General features: G+C 42.1%; 1 protein-coding gene across 2 annotated transcripts in view; it reads right to left on the bottom strand.

Moving 5' to 3' along the window:
- Positions 1 to 17265, bottom strand: part of CTXND1 (cortexin domain containing 1) — a 42310-nt gene that overhangs the window by 13606 nt on the left and 11439 nt on the right. For both annotated transcript variants that reach the window (XR_012154039.1, XM_073304120.1), the window contains exon 2: positions 7152 to 7328. The gene's annotated coding sequence lies outside the window, so the exon portion shown is untranslated. The remainder of the gene's footprint in view (positions 1 to 7151; positions 7329 to 17265) is intronic.

Below are 17265 nucleotides of genomic sequence, written 5' to 3'. Positions count from 1 at the left end.
TGATTTGCCTGATCCTTAGTGACTTATGTCTCAGATCAGTCAAAGGAAGTGCTTCAGACCTTAGTCCTTGGAGGAATGGCCCAGCATTGCAAGTCACCCTGCTAACCCATGGCTTGACCAATTACCCACATTATTCCAGCCATTCACACTGCCAAAAGGGAAAAATCCTCTTGTAAATCCAGCCATACAGGAGTGTGCCTGTCTGCTGTTTGTGCTCATCTGAATGACATGATAGATTAGTTAGCAGAAGGTATTTGACAGTGTTGTGCACTGCTGGTTTCTGGAGTTGCTGGGGCATTACAGAAAACTGGCAGTGTAGAAACTGCATTATTACTACCAAGGATCCAAACAACACAAAGGGATTGGCTAAGGCAGCCTGATGTCACCAACCTGTTTCTCCTCCCCGTAAGGGTGCTAAACAACTCTCAGGACCAGGCCCTAAATTGCCATTGGAATCAGGCAGGAGACAGACAGTAGTGTGAATGAAAGGCGTTATCAACAAGACAGCACCATTACATAGCTGCTGTACAGGGACAGTTGATTGATTTCTTCATCTAGTAACACCCAGTAAATACCCCTTCTGAACACCATCCCCATGTATTTAACTAAGAGATTGCTGCCATAATCATCGTGTGATGGCCACCATAATCAGAGGGGAAGTGACCCAAATGGGGCCTATGACAGTAAACAGCTAAAGGATCCAGATACCACAGGAACAGCCCCCGCCCTTACATAAAAACACTCTGCATCTGAACAGAACAGAAGGGTTAACTCAGCAATATGACATAAAATGTACATTGGAGCTGATGAGTACAATTGCAAATAGTGGCAGGTGTGAGACCAGGGCATGAAATACTCAGTGACGCTGATGTTGTCAAGTGATGATGAGCAAGATTTGTGCCATGGTTCTCAAGCATGAAAAGCTGCTAAATATTCATGTGATCAAGACTAAACAGTACAAGCAGCATATGCAATACTTGTGGTGGGGGAATCCACAAGTATTGCTAATTATTGAGTAACGAACACACAGACCAGTACCATTCACTCTCCTAATGGCTGGACTATCTCTGCCTATTTTGGTTATTATTATAGCAGGTATTGTGACAAGACAGCCATCCATTTCTACTGGAAGTTCTACGACCCCGTGCAATGCTATCACTGAAGGTCTAATGATTGTACTCCAGGAGGTATGGGGGAAATGAGAAAATTATTTTAGGATGGGGGGAGGGGTTTGAGAATTAAGGAACACATTATACCCTTATCCCACATGTGATATGTCCCTAAGACCTGATGCAAGTAGAGCAATAAGTTAATGAAGTATCTATTTTAGGACATGGCAAAATTCAGATGAAGTTAAGAGATGAGCAGAAGTAATCCAAATATCCTGCAGAGATGAAAAGACAAACTGCAGAGATATCAAAGGACAGGGTATATTTTCATATAGCACTTCAGTATAACGGATAGTGATAGTTATGGTAAGAATTGCTATTAAGGTGGAAATTTGAATGTGCAATAAAGACTACAGATCACAATTTTGAACCTGAGTCTTCAGTTGTTGCTATGCTTAAAAAGAGGTAACTCACAGACTTGGTTGCACACTTTAAATATAGCCCCTGATTTACATTTTCAGTGTTCCTGGGATTGGGTGTTCACGCCGCACTTCACCTGAAAGGGTTAAAATAGGTTAATTAGCCCCTTCCCAACTAATAGGCTGCACCTGTAGGAGAATCAGGCTGACTAGGTGAGCCCTAATAGAAGATGAAGTTCAGATGAGCCCATTGGGCTGCTAGAAAGCCAGCAAGGGGATGTTCTGTAGTCACTCCCTAGGTGAGCATGTGACTCTGTCAAGAACCTGAGTGGAGTGAACTAGCTACAGGGAGCTGGAGAAGAAGAGTAGGAAGGAGCATAGGGAAATAATAACAGAGTCTGGGAGTGAGCAGACTGTGGCTGCTGAACAGAGGGTCCCTGTGTTGGAACCCAGAGTAGTGGGCAGGCCTGAGTTTTCTTATCTGCCATAGAGAAAAGTGGCACTAGTCTTCAACTATAGGATAGCCTAGAAAGGTAACTGTACAGTTGATCCAGCGATCCTTTGGTACCCTGGGGAGAAGACACACAATGACCTGGCTGGAGCAGTAAGCCATGAAGAGGGAGCAGCTGAGGCATCAAGAAGGAGCACCCTGAGTTGCAGAAGAGAAGTTGCAGGGCTTGTGAATGAGCAGCAGAAGGGGGTATCGGATGTGGAAGGAGCTAATCCCCAGAATCACCATGAGGAGGTGCCCTGGTGGTAAGTGAACCCTGTTGCAGTTGTCAGTTCTCACAATGTTATCACTAGTCTCATGATATTTGGAGCTTTATTTTTTTTTAATTTTTTTTTTTTTTAAACACACCAGCCCTTGAAATCCTCTGACTGTTGGAATTCCAGCTTCCCTTTAAAAAAAAAAAAAAAAAAGCTTCTAGACCTCGGAGTTGCAGAGAAAAGCTTGAAAACGTGACCTGAATGCATCTTAAAGGTACAAAAACCAGAAGGCAAATTAAAAAAAAAAACAAAACACCCAACTTTTTTGAAGTTTCCTGCTGTTCTGCCAATCTCAGGAGTTATGGGGCCTGACTAATGATTAGTGATTTCTTTTGGACTAGCAATACTGTTGCAGGATCAGGGTCTTAATAAGCTCATTTGTTCTACTATCTCTCACTTGCCTGTTTTCTATTGCTGATGAACTCTCTAGTCCATGAAATCAGTCTTGTCTCCTACTGTTCCTTAGCAGGAAACTAAGCTTTACATGACTGTTTTATGTTTTTTTATTTCTCTTTTATCAGTTAATAGATTTATTCTATAATACAAACATGGAAAAAGCAAAGTCTCATGACCAATGTATTTCACTGACTCCACTAGTCAAAGCATTCAGCAGACAGCTACGTTCATTGAAATCCTAAAAATGATACAAATGTTCAGTTTTCTGAATTCCGCTCCCTTGGTTGAGCTCTGTGCTGATGTGGAAACATCAGACTTATCATTGCTGCTATTGGTATCCTGCTGCTGCCCCTGCTTTTTCCTATTTGAATCAGACTGCCAACTTACAATACACAGTAACTACCATCTTCTATATCATTGCCAGGGGAAGAGAAGTGGCATCAGCCCTTCCATTTAGGCCCCAATTCAGCAAAGCACTTCAGCCCATGTTTAAATACCGTTTAAGCATATGCTCGACTGCTTTTCTGAATTGGGGCTTAATAACCATTGCAGGTATCATACAGGATCTGCAGCAACAGGCTCCTTGACTATGTACAGGATTAACTGAGACTTTAGTGAACTAAACGTGTTTTCTGGCTCCTTCATGTGGGTCAACTCATGTCCAAAGTGAAACTCCCCATAATTATGTTGTAGTAAAATGGCAGACATGTACTCAAACTCACTGTGAGCTTCCCTGGGGCCACGTTTGATGCCAATCCAAAGACTATAGCTAGTGTACTGATCCACGAGAGGAGGCCTGCTTGATTAGGGTAGACTTCACAGGATGTGCTCTCAATTACAGCAGCAAAATGGATGTGGGTGTGAACTATGCCAGCTAAGAGAACCTAGGGCAAGAAAAGGACAGAACAAAACTTAATAAAAAAAAAAAAGCCTAATGAAAACTCAGCAGTGTCCTAATTCATGAACATCTGAGTACCTTAAAAACTAGAAGATAAGAGAATAACTAGAGAGAATAGATCAACTTCAAAGTGTTTTGGTATACAAATGTAAACACCATAGTGTAGTATACAACTAACCTAGAGTAAAATTAATAGCTTCTAAACAGCTGAATTTTTAAAGATAGCCTTGATTGAGGGCTTCAGTGATGAATGGGGCTTGGTGTGGCTCATTGCACTAGGGTGACTTTCAACCCCAGAGAATATAACTCTCCAGTTTCAAAAGAGAACACACCATAGGCTGAGAGTAACAGTTAATGTGATTTGGGAATACAGAAATGTACAAACTTGGATTGGTTCAAATTTGGGGCTCGTCATGGTTTTGTGCACTTGTGACAATCTGCTTCTTGCTTTCCCTCTCTTCCAGGGGGACGATCCTTGTACAAGCCCTATATATGATAGACTACTTTCCCCAGCATGTAGGACTGGGGGGAGAATGTCCCACCCACTAACTGCTACATGCATGGAAAGGGATGTAGCAGCCCCATGGAGGCTGTTCTTTCTTTTCTCTACACTGTTCCCTGTGCTGGCTACCCTTACTGCAGGTGATACAGGGATACCTTATGGGCCCCAGTCTGGCTCTCTGAAATCTGTCAGGCAAACTCAATGATATTGAGATTAGCCCTTTCCAGCGGACAGTATAGAAATAGAACGGGTGTTAGACAATCAGATTGGTGGATGTCTGGCTATAATTTAGGGATACAGCCAACCGGCTAACAGTGGGCACACATGGGGGGGGGGGCGGCTAGGGGAGGGAAATCAGTAAAACAGTCTGCACGTCTATGAAACACTAGCCTTTGAATTGCAGTATATGACTATACCTAGTCAGTCATTGTCTGACTGTTTGGTTGAAAACACTGAACAAATGAAAGGGAAATCCAGAAAACAAATAACTTCCTTATGAATCAAATTCCATGAATTCCAATGGAACTCCTCACCCCATACAATAAGATCTGTGCTCCGTTAACTGCCCTCAAACCCAAGGATAAATGAGCTTTGCAAACAGGTCCCCAGCTTTGACCAGACTGGGGCCCTGTCTGTTATGCCAGGAGTTGGAGAGCAGCCCTGAATTGGGAGGGCACAGCTCTTGCCTGTTGCAGCCTGCGGGTGGGAAGGTGATGGTGGCTTCAGGCTGCAAGTTCTGTGCAGTACCTTTTCAAGGTGCAACACAATAAGCCGTTGTCACACTGCTGCATCAGGCAAAATAAGGAGTCACAGAAATCATCTGGTCAAACGAAATCAATGTCAGAGTGTGGCTCTAGGAGCAAGATATTGGGAGCAATGCTGACTTACACCAGGTGAGAATCTGGCCAAAGGTGCTTAGTTTTGCTTTTATTTTCATTGAAGGCAAGATATTCCCCAGCTTGCTCTTCCTTAGAGGACTGCCACAATTGAGATGGCATTTTTTGTATAATGACCTAATGTCTTACAGACAAGCACACAGAGGAAACAGTATTAATGAAATTTCTCTATCAGCTTTTAAACAGCCTCACCCCCACAGTGCAGCAAGAGTTGCATCTGAACAATGCTCATTCTCATCCAGGCAAGAAAAATTAATCATTTGAAATAAGTGCTACTTGAGGCCTAATAAAGTTGATATGGTAACGACCTACCCCAGTAAGAATGCATTACAGGTGGATTGCATAAACATTAACAGTGCCTACTGTGGTTAATTAGTGTTTTCATAGAAATCTAAACATGAATTTCCATCTTGTTGGCAGCTGGAAGCACTGCGTGTGTGAGATTTATCAACACCCAATGAGCTGTTATGGGTTTCTTTCAGCTGTTTTATTTTTAGTCTTAATTTCTTTCATTTTAATAAATGGCTCTTAAATAGCTGCAGCAAGGAAGAAATCTGACATTTTCATTTGGCTGCCTGCTGGGCTTGCCTCACCCTCATGTCAAGTGAGGTATATAGAATTCTTCATAGCTCTGCCTCTGTTTTCTTCTAGACTCTGCTCACTGCTGAGAGCTGGCTGGAGAGTCTGCTGTGAGAGCAATTTAGGGGGATGGCTCAGGGAGATATCTGGACTGTGGTGTAGCCAGAACAGATGCTTGGGGCTTGAGCTGTATCTTTCTGGGCAGTCACCAAGCACATAAAACACCTATATTCTATTCTAATGAAGCAAGGAGAAGGGATGCTGACAGGAGTCAAGCAAAAGATAAAGGTTGAGACTAGATACAAGGTCAGTTTATCTTCTATTTCTACTGCTCTTACTCTGGTGTGTAGCTTTACTGACTCCAGTGGAGTTACTCTGAATACATGCTGGCCTCAGTGAGGGGAATGTTGCCGGCACCCAGTGCCGAGAGGCTGAACAACAGCTTGAGTTGGTTCGTTACCCGGTGTGCTACACCCAATAATCACAACGGGGTGGAGAAGCAGAAAAGTTTATTTGCAGCTGCAAAAAGGTACAGGGAGAATAAAATCTCAAATCCTGCACAACAGAGCAGGAAGTTACACAGGCTTTTATACATCCTTTTTCTCAGCATACTTATCCAATAGCAAGCTGCCCCAAGTATCCATATAGCCAGCCAATCCAGTTCCCAGCTAGTTCCCTGATTCTCTGTATCATTTGTTAAACTATACATAAAGCTGCTTTATTCAGCATTGGTCTTCCATATCTCCCCTGTTTGGCCTTGCTTAGTTTCAGGCAGTCTGACTCTGCAACATACTGTTGCAGATTCTTAGCATAACTGCTGTGTGCGCCTCCAGGCGGGGGGGCCAAGGACACTTGGGCCTAGTACGCAGAGATGCTGCGAATGCCTCCAGGCAGGAGGGGGGGCCAAGGACACCTGGGCCTAGTGCGAGGGGGCTTCATCGACACTCGTGGTCTTCCATCCCCTCGAGTTACCTAGTGGCCATGCCTCAGTGTTCCCAACAGGAATGAGACCCACAGTATATTAATCTAAGATTCTGTATTTACATGACTGATAACAGTGTGTGGAATTCTCCCTGCCTTCCTCTGAGAGCTTTTAGAGCCCTTAATTTGGCTGCATCCAGAACATCCAAGAGTGTATGAAAACGTTTGATTGTACTTCAGAATGGCTTGTTTCTGGTTTTTGATGAAGATTAAGGGCCGTTCTTAATTTTATCCAAGATGGTTTGCTCAGCCTCCAGCTGGAAATGGACTGTGTCACTTACAGAGGCTTTTGATCAGAAGTAACTCTGCTTAACGGAATACCCAATTACATGCAGATCATATTCAGGCCTGGTGAAAGACCCATTTTGCAACAATCCCCAAGCAACAGAAGCAATCTGTCCTAGTGGGTGCACGCACATCCCCTAAGCTCCCCGGTGTCATTAGTCCATCAGCCAAATTCCTAACTGCCCTTCGTACCCAGCGCTCTCTTCCCTGTTTAACAGAAAATTTTCTCTCATTTCTTGTAATAAAATATAGGCAGTGTACAGGGAGGGGAGGACAGGGAAACCATGTTGGATTTCATAAATACAATTGCATGCATACCTTCCAGATATGAGGCTTTCAATCGTATGTTAGCATTCCAGTAAAGTGGGTCTAAGTCCCAGTTGTGAATGTACCTAAAGTTTCGTTGGTGCTCACAATGGCTTTACCTGCATGCAGACGCTAATCAGATTCACTTCCACGCAGACCTGGAAGCAGTTCTATTGTCACCAAGATCGCCTGCAAAACAAACAAAAAACCTCCTTTGCACATGCACAGTGAATGTTACCGATTTCCATTACACTGCAGGGACTCTCTGTAGCAAGAGACTGAGGGGGCATTCGGTCCGGATCCCCCTGATTTAAAGGAGAAACTCCATTTTTATTCATATCCAACTTTTCCCCAAAAGAACATCCCTGGTACAAAAATGGGGATTTTATTTAAATCCAAAATTCTTGATGTATTTTTGTAAACAATGTTTCCTCCAGAGCGAAAGATAAAGTTATAAGTTAATAGGTCTCTGGAATCTGCTGCATTTCCTCGGCTGCCTTTTAGAGCTGGCTGGACATTTTTTTTTTCCCCACCCACTCCCAAAAACATTTTTCATTGGAAAACACCAATTAGTTGAAAATAAATTTCTTTGCAGAAAAGGGTCAGTTTCCATATGTTTTGGCTCAATTTTTTTTAAAGACGTTTGAAATTGTTCATGTTTCACTGCAAAGTTTTCTCTAAATAACTGTTTTGAAATGGAAGCCAATTACAGTTTTTTAAAAAAAGGATGTTCTGAATTTTTTTTTAAAATTTTTATTTTGTGAAAATTGAGGTTTTTGACTTTGTCCCAGTTCAGGAAATGTTTTTTCCCCTGTTTTTATTTATTTTCCCCCTCAAAGATCCCATGATATCAACCAAAGAGGATTAGATACAGCTCCTCCTGAGTGCATCAGTGCCACCATCCACTCAAAGGGGTTTCTCATGTGTATCACAATTTGCTCCTCTGGCTAGGGACTCAGTGTGTTGTCTCCTTTAATGCTTCTAACCTCTGCTGGGCCATAGAATTAGAGACTGGACTCAACACTCAAATTCAGATTCTCAGTTGATGCTAAACCCCAGGGCCAGTCCTGCCCCTGAACTTTTTAAGTAACTGTAATCTCATCAGCTAATATAAAAATTGCTCAAATAGTTGATCTCTTTTCTCAGTTTTTGTTCCCAGATGCATGTCAAATGAATTCACCACTAATTTAAACTTCAGATCTATAAAATAGGTGACTGGACACTTAATCCTACCATAATATTCCTAATAATTCAACTTTATAATCCGAGATAGTAAGTATTTAATGGAAGTGAAATACTGTGGTTGGATCCAGACTAACTTTTCGGTGCCTAGAAAGTAGGGTTGTCAAACAATTAAAAAAATTAATTGCACTGTTAAACAATAATAGAATACAATATAATTTAAATATTTTGGATGATTTCTACATTTTCAAATATATTTATTTCAATTACAATGCAGAATACAAAGTGTACAGTGCTCACTTTATATTTTGATTACAAGTGTTTGCACTGTAAAAAACAAAAGAAATAGTATTTTTCAGTTCACCTCATACAAGTACTGTACTGCAGTCTCTTGACCACGAAAATGCAACTTACAAATGTAGGGTTTTTTGTGTTACATAACTGCCCTCAAAAACAAAACAATGCCCTCAAAAACAAAACTTTAGCGCCTACAAGTCCACTCAGTCCTATTTCTTGCTCAGCCAATTGCTAAGAGAAACAAGTTTGTTTACGTTTATGGGGGATACTGCTGCCCACTTCTTAATTACAGTGCCACCTGAAAGTGAAAACAGGTGTTTGCATGGCACTGTTATAGCTGGTGTTGTAAGATATTTGTGTGCCGGGTGCGCTAAATGTTCATATGCCTCTTCATGCTTCGGTAGGGTGACCAGATCACAACAGTAAAATATCAGGACACATTGGGGTGACATCAGTCCTGCCCACAGTCCATCCCTGCTCCTCCAAGGCTCTGCCCCAGGTCTCACCCTCCCCCCCCCCCCCCCGCCACCATTCCTTCTTCATCCCCCGGCCCACTGCTGGCTTGCTGCATCCCTCCTCAGTCCCCTACCCACTGCTTGCCTCCTCACACCCCCTGCCTGTTGCTGGCCCATCGCTCACCTCTTCACCCTCCCTGCCCGCCACTGGCTCACTGGTCGCCTTTTCACTGTCTACAGTGCCAACTTCCCCTCTGCCCAGTGTCCGCCCCACTGCCTCTTCCTTCTCCCATTACACCTCCTTCCCCCAAGTCCATGCTCATGCCTCTTCTCCACTTCCTCCCCTGAGTGCACCACATCACCACTCCTTCCCCTCCCTCCCGGAAAGTCCTAAGTGCTGCCAAAGAGCTGTTCGGCGGCAGGGGTGGAAGTGCTGGGAGGGAGAGGGAGGAGCAGGGATGTGGTGCGCTTGGGGGTGGGGGGAGAAGGAGGCGAGGAGGGGGGATCTTGGCTGCTGGTGGGTGCAGAGCACCCGCTAATTTTTTCCCATGGGTTCTCCAGCCCCAGAACACCCACGGAGTTGGCACCTCCTGCCTTCTCGCCTCCTTACCTGAATATCGGGACAAATGCGGTCCCAATCGTACATCAATCGGGATGCAGGACAAAGGGTTAAAATAGGGACTGTCCCGATACTTAATGGGACATCTGGTCACCCTATGCTTCGGCCATCATTCCAGAGGACATGCTTCCAAGCTGATGATGCTCATTTTAAAAAAAAATGCATTAATTAAATTTGTGACTGAACTCCTTGGGGGGAGAATTCTGTGTCTCCTGCTCTGTTTACCTGCATTCTGCCATATATTTCATGTTATAGCAGTCTCTGAGGGTGACCCAGCACATGTGTTCTTAAAACGAACGACAACTTTCACTGCAAATTTGACAAAATGCAAAGAAGGTACCAATGTGAGGTTTCTAAAAATAGTTACAGCACTCGACCCAAGATTTAAGAATCTGAAGTGCCTTCCAAAATCTGAGAGGGACAAGGTGTGGAGCATGCTTTCAGAAGTCTTAAAAGAGCAACACTCCAATGCGGAAACTACAGAACCCAAACAACCAAAAAAGCAAATCAACCTTCTGCTGGTGGCATCTGACTCAGATAGTGAAAATGAACATGCGTTGTTCTGCACTGCTTTAGATCATTTTCAAGCAGAACCCATCATCAGCATGGACGCCTGTCCTCTGGAATGGTGGTTGAAGCATGAAGGGGCGTATAAATCTTTAGTGCATCTGGCACTTGAGACGCCAGCTACAACAGTGCCATGCAAATGCCTGTTCTCACTTTCAGGTGACATTGTAAACAATAAGCCAGCAGCATTATCTTCTGCAAATGTAAACAAACTTGATTGGCTGAACAAGAAGTAGGACTGGGTGGACTTGTAAGCTCTAAAGTTTTACATTGTTTTATTTTTGAATGCAGGGGTTTTTTTTGTTTTTTTTTTTACATAATTCTACATTTGTAGGTTCAACTTTCATGATCTTGAGATTGCACTGTAGTACTTGTATGAGGTGAATTGAAAAATACTATTTTATCATTTTTACATTGCAAATATTTGTAATAAAAATAATATAAAGTGAGCACTGTACGCTTCGTATGCTATGCTGTAATTGAAATAGATTATATTTGAAAATGTAGAAAACCTCCAAAATATGTAATAAATTTCAATTGGTATTCTATTGTTTAACAGTGCAATTAATCGTGATTCTTTTTTTTTAATCGCGATAAATTTTTTTGAGCTAATCGCGTGACTTAACTGCGATTAATTGACAGCCCTACTAGAAAGCAATTCTTTAATTGCTGCCTCCATTTAAAAAAAAACCTAATTGTCCTTTTTATGCTTAAAATTCTTTCAGGAGGAAGTCAATACTCTATTTTAGTAGCATAGACACCCTGTGATCCTGATTACTCAAATAAATTTTAGTCTCTAAGGTGCCACAAGTACTCCTTTTCTTTTTGTTGTCTACCTGTAGCATAAAGTAAGGTGTCTCTGGGTGGGTGGGTTGGTTGGTTGGTTTTTAACTTTTCTTAATTTTTTGTCCCTTTCTCCAGTCAGAACTAATTCATACACTGGTGCTTCAAAAAGCTTCAGATCAGTTTGAGTAATCACATTTTCATGAGTTAATCTGCTTTTGAAATCATTTGTATATGAACAAGAGAGAAGTGTTCCTCAGAACATTTGTTTTAACAAATCTATATAATAAATTACTAGCAGTTGATAGTTCCTTTGAAGATTAAAGAGATCGTTTGTGATTGCCCAAAGAGCTGATGAACACATAAATCAGCCTGGAGAAAGCATTAAAGGCTTGTATTGTACCAACATTTTTCTGACTTTTAATGTTGAGAAACTTTGGTCACATAATCTTTATTTGGAAGATGATTCAAGATATTTTTAAAATAATTTGGTTGTTGCAATTTAGTGAGTACCCCCCACCCCTTAAATGGATCAAATAGCTGATCCTCTTTTGTTCACTTATGAAGCACTTGGCACTGTTAGCTAAATGTTGTTTAGCCCAACAACGGAGCAAAGATTCCAGGAGTTACTGGTAATTACATTAGATCTCAGGTTTCAGAGTAGCAGCCATGTTAGTCTGTATCCGCAAAAAGAAAAGGAGGACTTGTGGCACCTTAGAGATTAACAAATTTATTTGAGCATAAGCTTTCGTGAGCTACAGCTCACTTCACTGGATGCATTCAGGGGAAAATACAGTGGGGAGATGAAACAATGGGTGTTACCATACACACTGTAATGACAGTGATCAGGTAAGGTGAGCTATTACCAGCAGGAGAGCAGGGTGGGGGACAGACCTTTTTGTAGTGATAATCAAGGTGGGCCATTTTGAGTAGCCTGAGAATGTTGCTGAGTTAGGAAGATCTACTGATTAGAGCTAAAAAGCTGATTGCTGGAATCTCAAACTCTGGAGAACAAGCATCTCCCATCTTCCAAGCTTTAGTTCACCACTAGATAACTCCTGGTCAAACTTCTGCTTCACAATGAGCCTGAAAATGTCTAGAAGCCTCACAAAGTAAAGCAAAATAATAATGAAAATCATGGATCAGCAGTAATGTATGGAGTGGGATATGAGCACTCATGATTTACCCTCTACCCCAAAAGACAATTTGGAAGGTATGTTGGTAAGGTAGGTTGAGGGAGGGAAGGCGGGGGGGGGGGGGGTATTGTAATGTGCATTTAGAGGGACAAAGACAGGCCAAGCAGAGACTGAGTTCCAAAAAAATATTTTTCTCAGGGTGCCTCACACCTATAAGGGAGCCCTAAATATTTTAATTTTTGTACTTAATTCCATTAATGTCACCGTCCTTCCAGCTGAGGAGGGCTGGCTTGGACTCGTTATATTGTCCTGAAGTGGCCAAAGGGCTCATTGATGAACAATGGTAGACACACCAGTCCCTCCCAGCCCCAGGAAGAAGTGGCCTTCTGCATAGGTCAGACTGGGGGAACCGTGCAATGTATCTCTTTCCAGCATGAATGTGACCATATGTTTCTGCAGCAATACTGGCTGTTACTGTGTTGTTTTTTAATGTTAATACTTGTAGGGCTTAACTTCTGTGCCTTTTGTATAGGGCTTTGAGATCCTCTTGTGTGGTGCTATCAAACTGCAAAGTCATAGACCTGATGCCTAGAGATTAGATGGATTTGAATAGCCATCCTCTAATGATGTCTTAATGCAGAATACATATTTTCAGGAAAGGAAGGCTGATAACCCTCAATGTACACTTAGCCTTTAAACATATTGAGTGGCAATACAGGAAGTCCTAGAGAAATAAATGGATTTGGCCTTTAAACCAAGGCTTGTAAATGCTGTGCAGCTATTATGTGACCCCGAGCAGGTGTCTGCCAATGAGGTTGAAAACCACTGCTCCATCCTATTTAAACTTTACAGAATGAGGCAAGTATTGGTTGTCCTCATTTTGTGACGTTTTACCAATTAATCAGTGCTCGGAGAACTGTAAGCGGAACTATGTGGAAATTTCTCCCTGCAGGCAAAGCTGGAAAAGAAAAAAAGCAAGATGTGTGTTTTCCTCTCACGCTTCAAATAATTTTACAGAAATGCAAAGTATGTTTTATGGGCAGAGCACCTTTTCCTTCCTGTGAAAAATCTGTCTGGGTGGATGAAAGCCCAAATTCTCTGACACAAAGTGCATTTCTCCCAGGAGGCAAATTTGTTGCATTTTTACCTTTAAAAAGCTACATTTATGAAGTGTATGTGTGTATATAATGCTCTTAATCTGGAACAAATCTGCAAGGATTTCACAGTGCAAAGACACTATGGCTTTGTGGTGGCTGACCGTGTAAGATACATAAGCATTTATACCGTACTATATTTCAATACAGGCATGCCTGAGAATCAGGGCAATACTATACATTTTTATCAATATAAACTATATGACACCCAGAACCAGTATCTAAGCCCTGTGCAAAAATTCCCAGTACAAAAGAATAGCCAAAAAGCCCAGATGCACAGACAAGTGCTACAGACTTGTCACAAGGGCAAACCAAACAAACATCGGGCAAAACAATCTATTAGTTAAAGGTATAAATTCTCTACTGGTCTAAAGAATGAGAGGAAAAGGGGCATTGCAGACTAGAAACAGAAGCAAGAGTCCCCCAAAATGGGATATCTGACATAAATGGCTATTTTAGGAAATTATTAGAGAGCAGATACTTTGTGTCAGGCAAAACCCCGTAGAGAATCGTCTAGCTATTCTTTGTCCCCTCTTATATTGGCTGGTCATCTCTTAGCTGTTTGTTAGCTAAGTCTGATGGTGCTTTGGCAGTGGGAGACACAAGAATTTCATTACTATTTCCTGTCTGGTATCTGTTCGGGCAAACGCACTTTAAGTTGCCATGATAATCACTATGGTCTGAGATGCTCTGTTTCAGAGATGCAGACAGGGGAACTTACCAAGTGCTCAGCACCACAGAAAATTGGGCCACATCATTTCCAGACAACCCTTCTATACAGTCCCATAGAGACTACTGCACAAAAGCATCCTGTTGGTGAGGATCCAGTTAGTATCTGGATAAACCATATTTTCAGCTGTCTCCCAGTGGGATGGATTGCGTTCTCCTTCAGAAAGAAGCCAGATGACTTTGAAAGGCTTTGGCCCATTTGTAATAAAAGGGAAATGCATTGCATTTACTTGACGGCGCTGGCTGGGATGAAGGAACCTGATAAGTATTTGAGAATAAATGACCCCTCTGGCCTCTGACTCTGCAGGTGTGTAACACATCAGATTGCAAATATTCTCTCTTGCATGTTAAGAAAGATCTGGTGAAAGTCTGTATGAGCTAATGGTTTGAGTAGAGGGCTCAGTCAAGAAGGGTCCTGGGTTTGTGTAGACTTGCACTCTTCTTTTTTTCTTTTTTCTTTCAACACATGCATTCCTAATCTTTTTATGTCTGTTTCCCATCTGTTAAATCTGTACATTAAAGCCTTGTTGTACTAAATAATAGCAGTGTTCCTGGCCACACAACCTCCAAAAGGAAATCTCGGCCTAGTCAGGATACGCAACCACCATCTCTTCCCCCACAAAACCTTTCCAGCTCCACAGAGCAATGTCTGGAACTAATAAAAAAGGAGTGAGAGCCAAGCTTTTAAAAAAGGAAGCATGTAATGCCACAACTGCGGTAATTTACAGTAATGGCAATGATCTGTCTTACTGGGTCACTTTCTAAAGCACTATGTAAGAGCTAGTTGGTATTTGCATGTACAAGCACCTGGCTGTGCAGTCACACTGTGTGCAAGATAGGCATGCAGATCTGCAGTCACAAATCCATAGTGTGAAATGAGCTTTGATGCCGTAGATTTGTATTGGATGATTATGCTGTGACGCGCTTATGTATAAGGACCAGAAAAATAACTTCAGATCAATCTCTGAAATCTTCCACTGTAACTGATTTAAAATGTAGCATGAATTTAAAAGTACTCTATGGGTACAACTCCTTGGAGCAACATAATTTTTCCATGTCAGTCCTTTAGTTAATGACAACATGAGCATGGGAGACAGTGGCCTTGGGGGTGAAAGAACAGGATTAGGAGGCAGAGGATCTGGATTCTATTCCCAGCTCTGTCACAAAATTGGTGTGACTTTGGACCAGTACTTTCATCTCTGTCTGCCTCCATTTTCCCAGCTGTAAAATGGGATGATGCTGTTAATCTAGTCACAGAGAGACTGTCTAGATTAATGTGTGATTTCTTCTTGGCCACTCCTCCCTCCCTCCCCCAAATTGATTAACTGTGTGTTAAAGAGCAAGATCACATTACTATGCCAAAAAGAATAGAAGCCAAATTCTCTCTCACACACACTCACACGCATTATATATATATAGTGATTATACTATAGCAATGGTTTTCAACCTGTGGTCTGTGGACTCTTGGAGGTCTGCAGGATATATCTAAGATTCCCAAAGGGAAGTTCAAAACCATAGCATTGCAAATGCTAATCTGGTGGCATTGCACTACCAGTCTAGGAACTGCTGCTGCCTTTCAGAGGACACTGACTCTGTCTTCTATCTAGTCAGATGATAGAGAGCAATGAAGAATTTCCTGTGAAAACTGCCCAAGCAACTAAAACATTGCTTTGTGCCATCAGAGCAAGGGCTAAGATCTGGCCCTAAGTCAATTCTCTGATTGCTTTCTGTGGGGACAGATTCAGCACCTTGCAGATTCCCCAGGCATTAAGGAATCTGTGGTTGACATTGAGCCACCATATTGACTTATGCACCACTCTCCCTTCCCGCCCCTGGCGTGTGGGACATGGCTCGGGAGAAAGGAAGCATGGCTGGGACATCTTTCTCTATGATCCCTGGCTGCTAAAACAGCCCTTGTGGGGCTGTGGCTGGAGTGAAGACAAGCAGCCTCAAGCTGCTCTAATAGCTGCCAGCCCAGCCTCTGGCATTAGTGCTCAGTTGCGGGTGGGGTGGGCACAAAGATGGGTTAACACCACTTCTTTTTTTTTTCCCCCCCTCCACTCTGCACCAAGGGCGACAGAGTCTGGACTCTTGTCCACGCTTGCAAGTTGCTTCCTTGCTGCTGATGCACTCTGTGAATGTGTACAGATATTCTGTTGTCTCCTATGAGGATTATGCTGTAAGCACCTGGAGTCTATATCAAATGTGCAGTTAGAGCTACTGTTTCAGACTGCGGAAAGGAGCTCTGATTCCAGACCTGTGCTTCAGACTGTCTGGTTTTTTCTTTGCTACTTCAGCAGACTATTGAAAGTGTGGTGCTTGATTCAAAAAATTAATTGTGCAATTACATTCTGTCTTCAAATAGATTAGTAGCTTGTCAATATACTGTTGGGAATCAAGCTGTCAGAACTCTGATCATGTCCAGTTTGTAAAAGGGTTTGTTTTGGCACAGCATCTAACAGTTCTGTACAGAGCATAGATAATATCTGATTGATATGCCATGAGCCAAGATGATGCACTTTCATGTACATAGTGCACAAGGAGCAAAGAGCTCTTCATCTGAATGAGCCGATTGACATGTCTTGTGTACAAAAAGCACTTTACTTTGGGGGGGAGGAAACCCCCACTGATTGTCTAGAAGGTCTAGCCCAAACTGAGTTTCTCTTTTTAATTGCCTTATTAGTCTGGTTTCCCTTGTGTTAGGATCATAGAATTAGAATACAAAATTCAGATTGGAAAAAAGTGTAAATTTTTAACAGCAAAAGTAACTAACCATTGGAACAACTTTCCAAAGATTGGGAGTTAAAAGTTGACAGTGGCAGATTTTCTATCAAGATTGGATCTTTTTTCTAAGATTTGCTCTAGGTCAAACAGGAATGAATTCAGGGAAGTCCTATGGCCTGTGTTATACAGGAGGTCAGGCCAGATGACTGCAGTAATCTCCTCTGGCCTTAGAATCTGTGAATATAAAACCAATGGACTGAGTGACAAAGAAGTTCCTCAAATTTATCCAATCAATAGCTATCCCAGCTAGACTCCTGTATTTCACTATTACATTTGTATTACAGTTGCAAAACAGGATTGGGTAATTTTACAAAATGGTTCTTTTTTTTGAAGTCTGCTAAAATGTCTTTTGTCTTAGTTTTAATTAATTTGATGCACTAATACAGGGCCTCCAGAACCAAATGATCTACCTAAAGGAAA

Source organism: Lepidochelys kempii, chromosome 10 (assembly GCF_965140265.1).
Source record: "Lepidochelys kempii isolate rLepKem1 chromosome 10, rLepKem1.hap2, whole genome shotgun sequence".
Lineage (NCBI taxonomy): Eukaryota > Metazoa > Chordata > Testudines > Cheloniidae > Lepidochelys > Lepidochelys kempii.
This window is presented reverse-complemented; position numbering and strand designations above follow the sequence as displayed.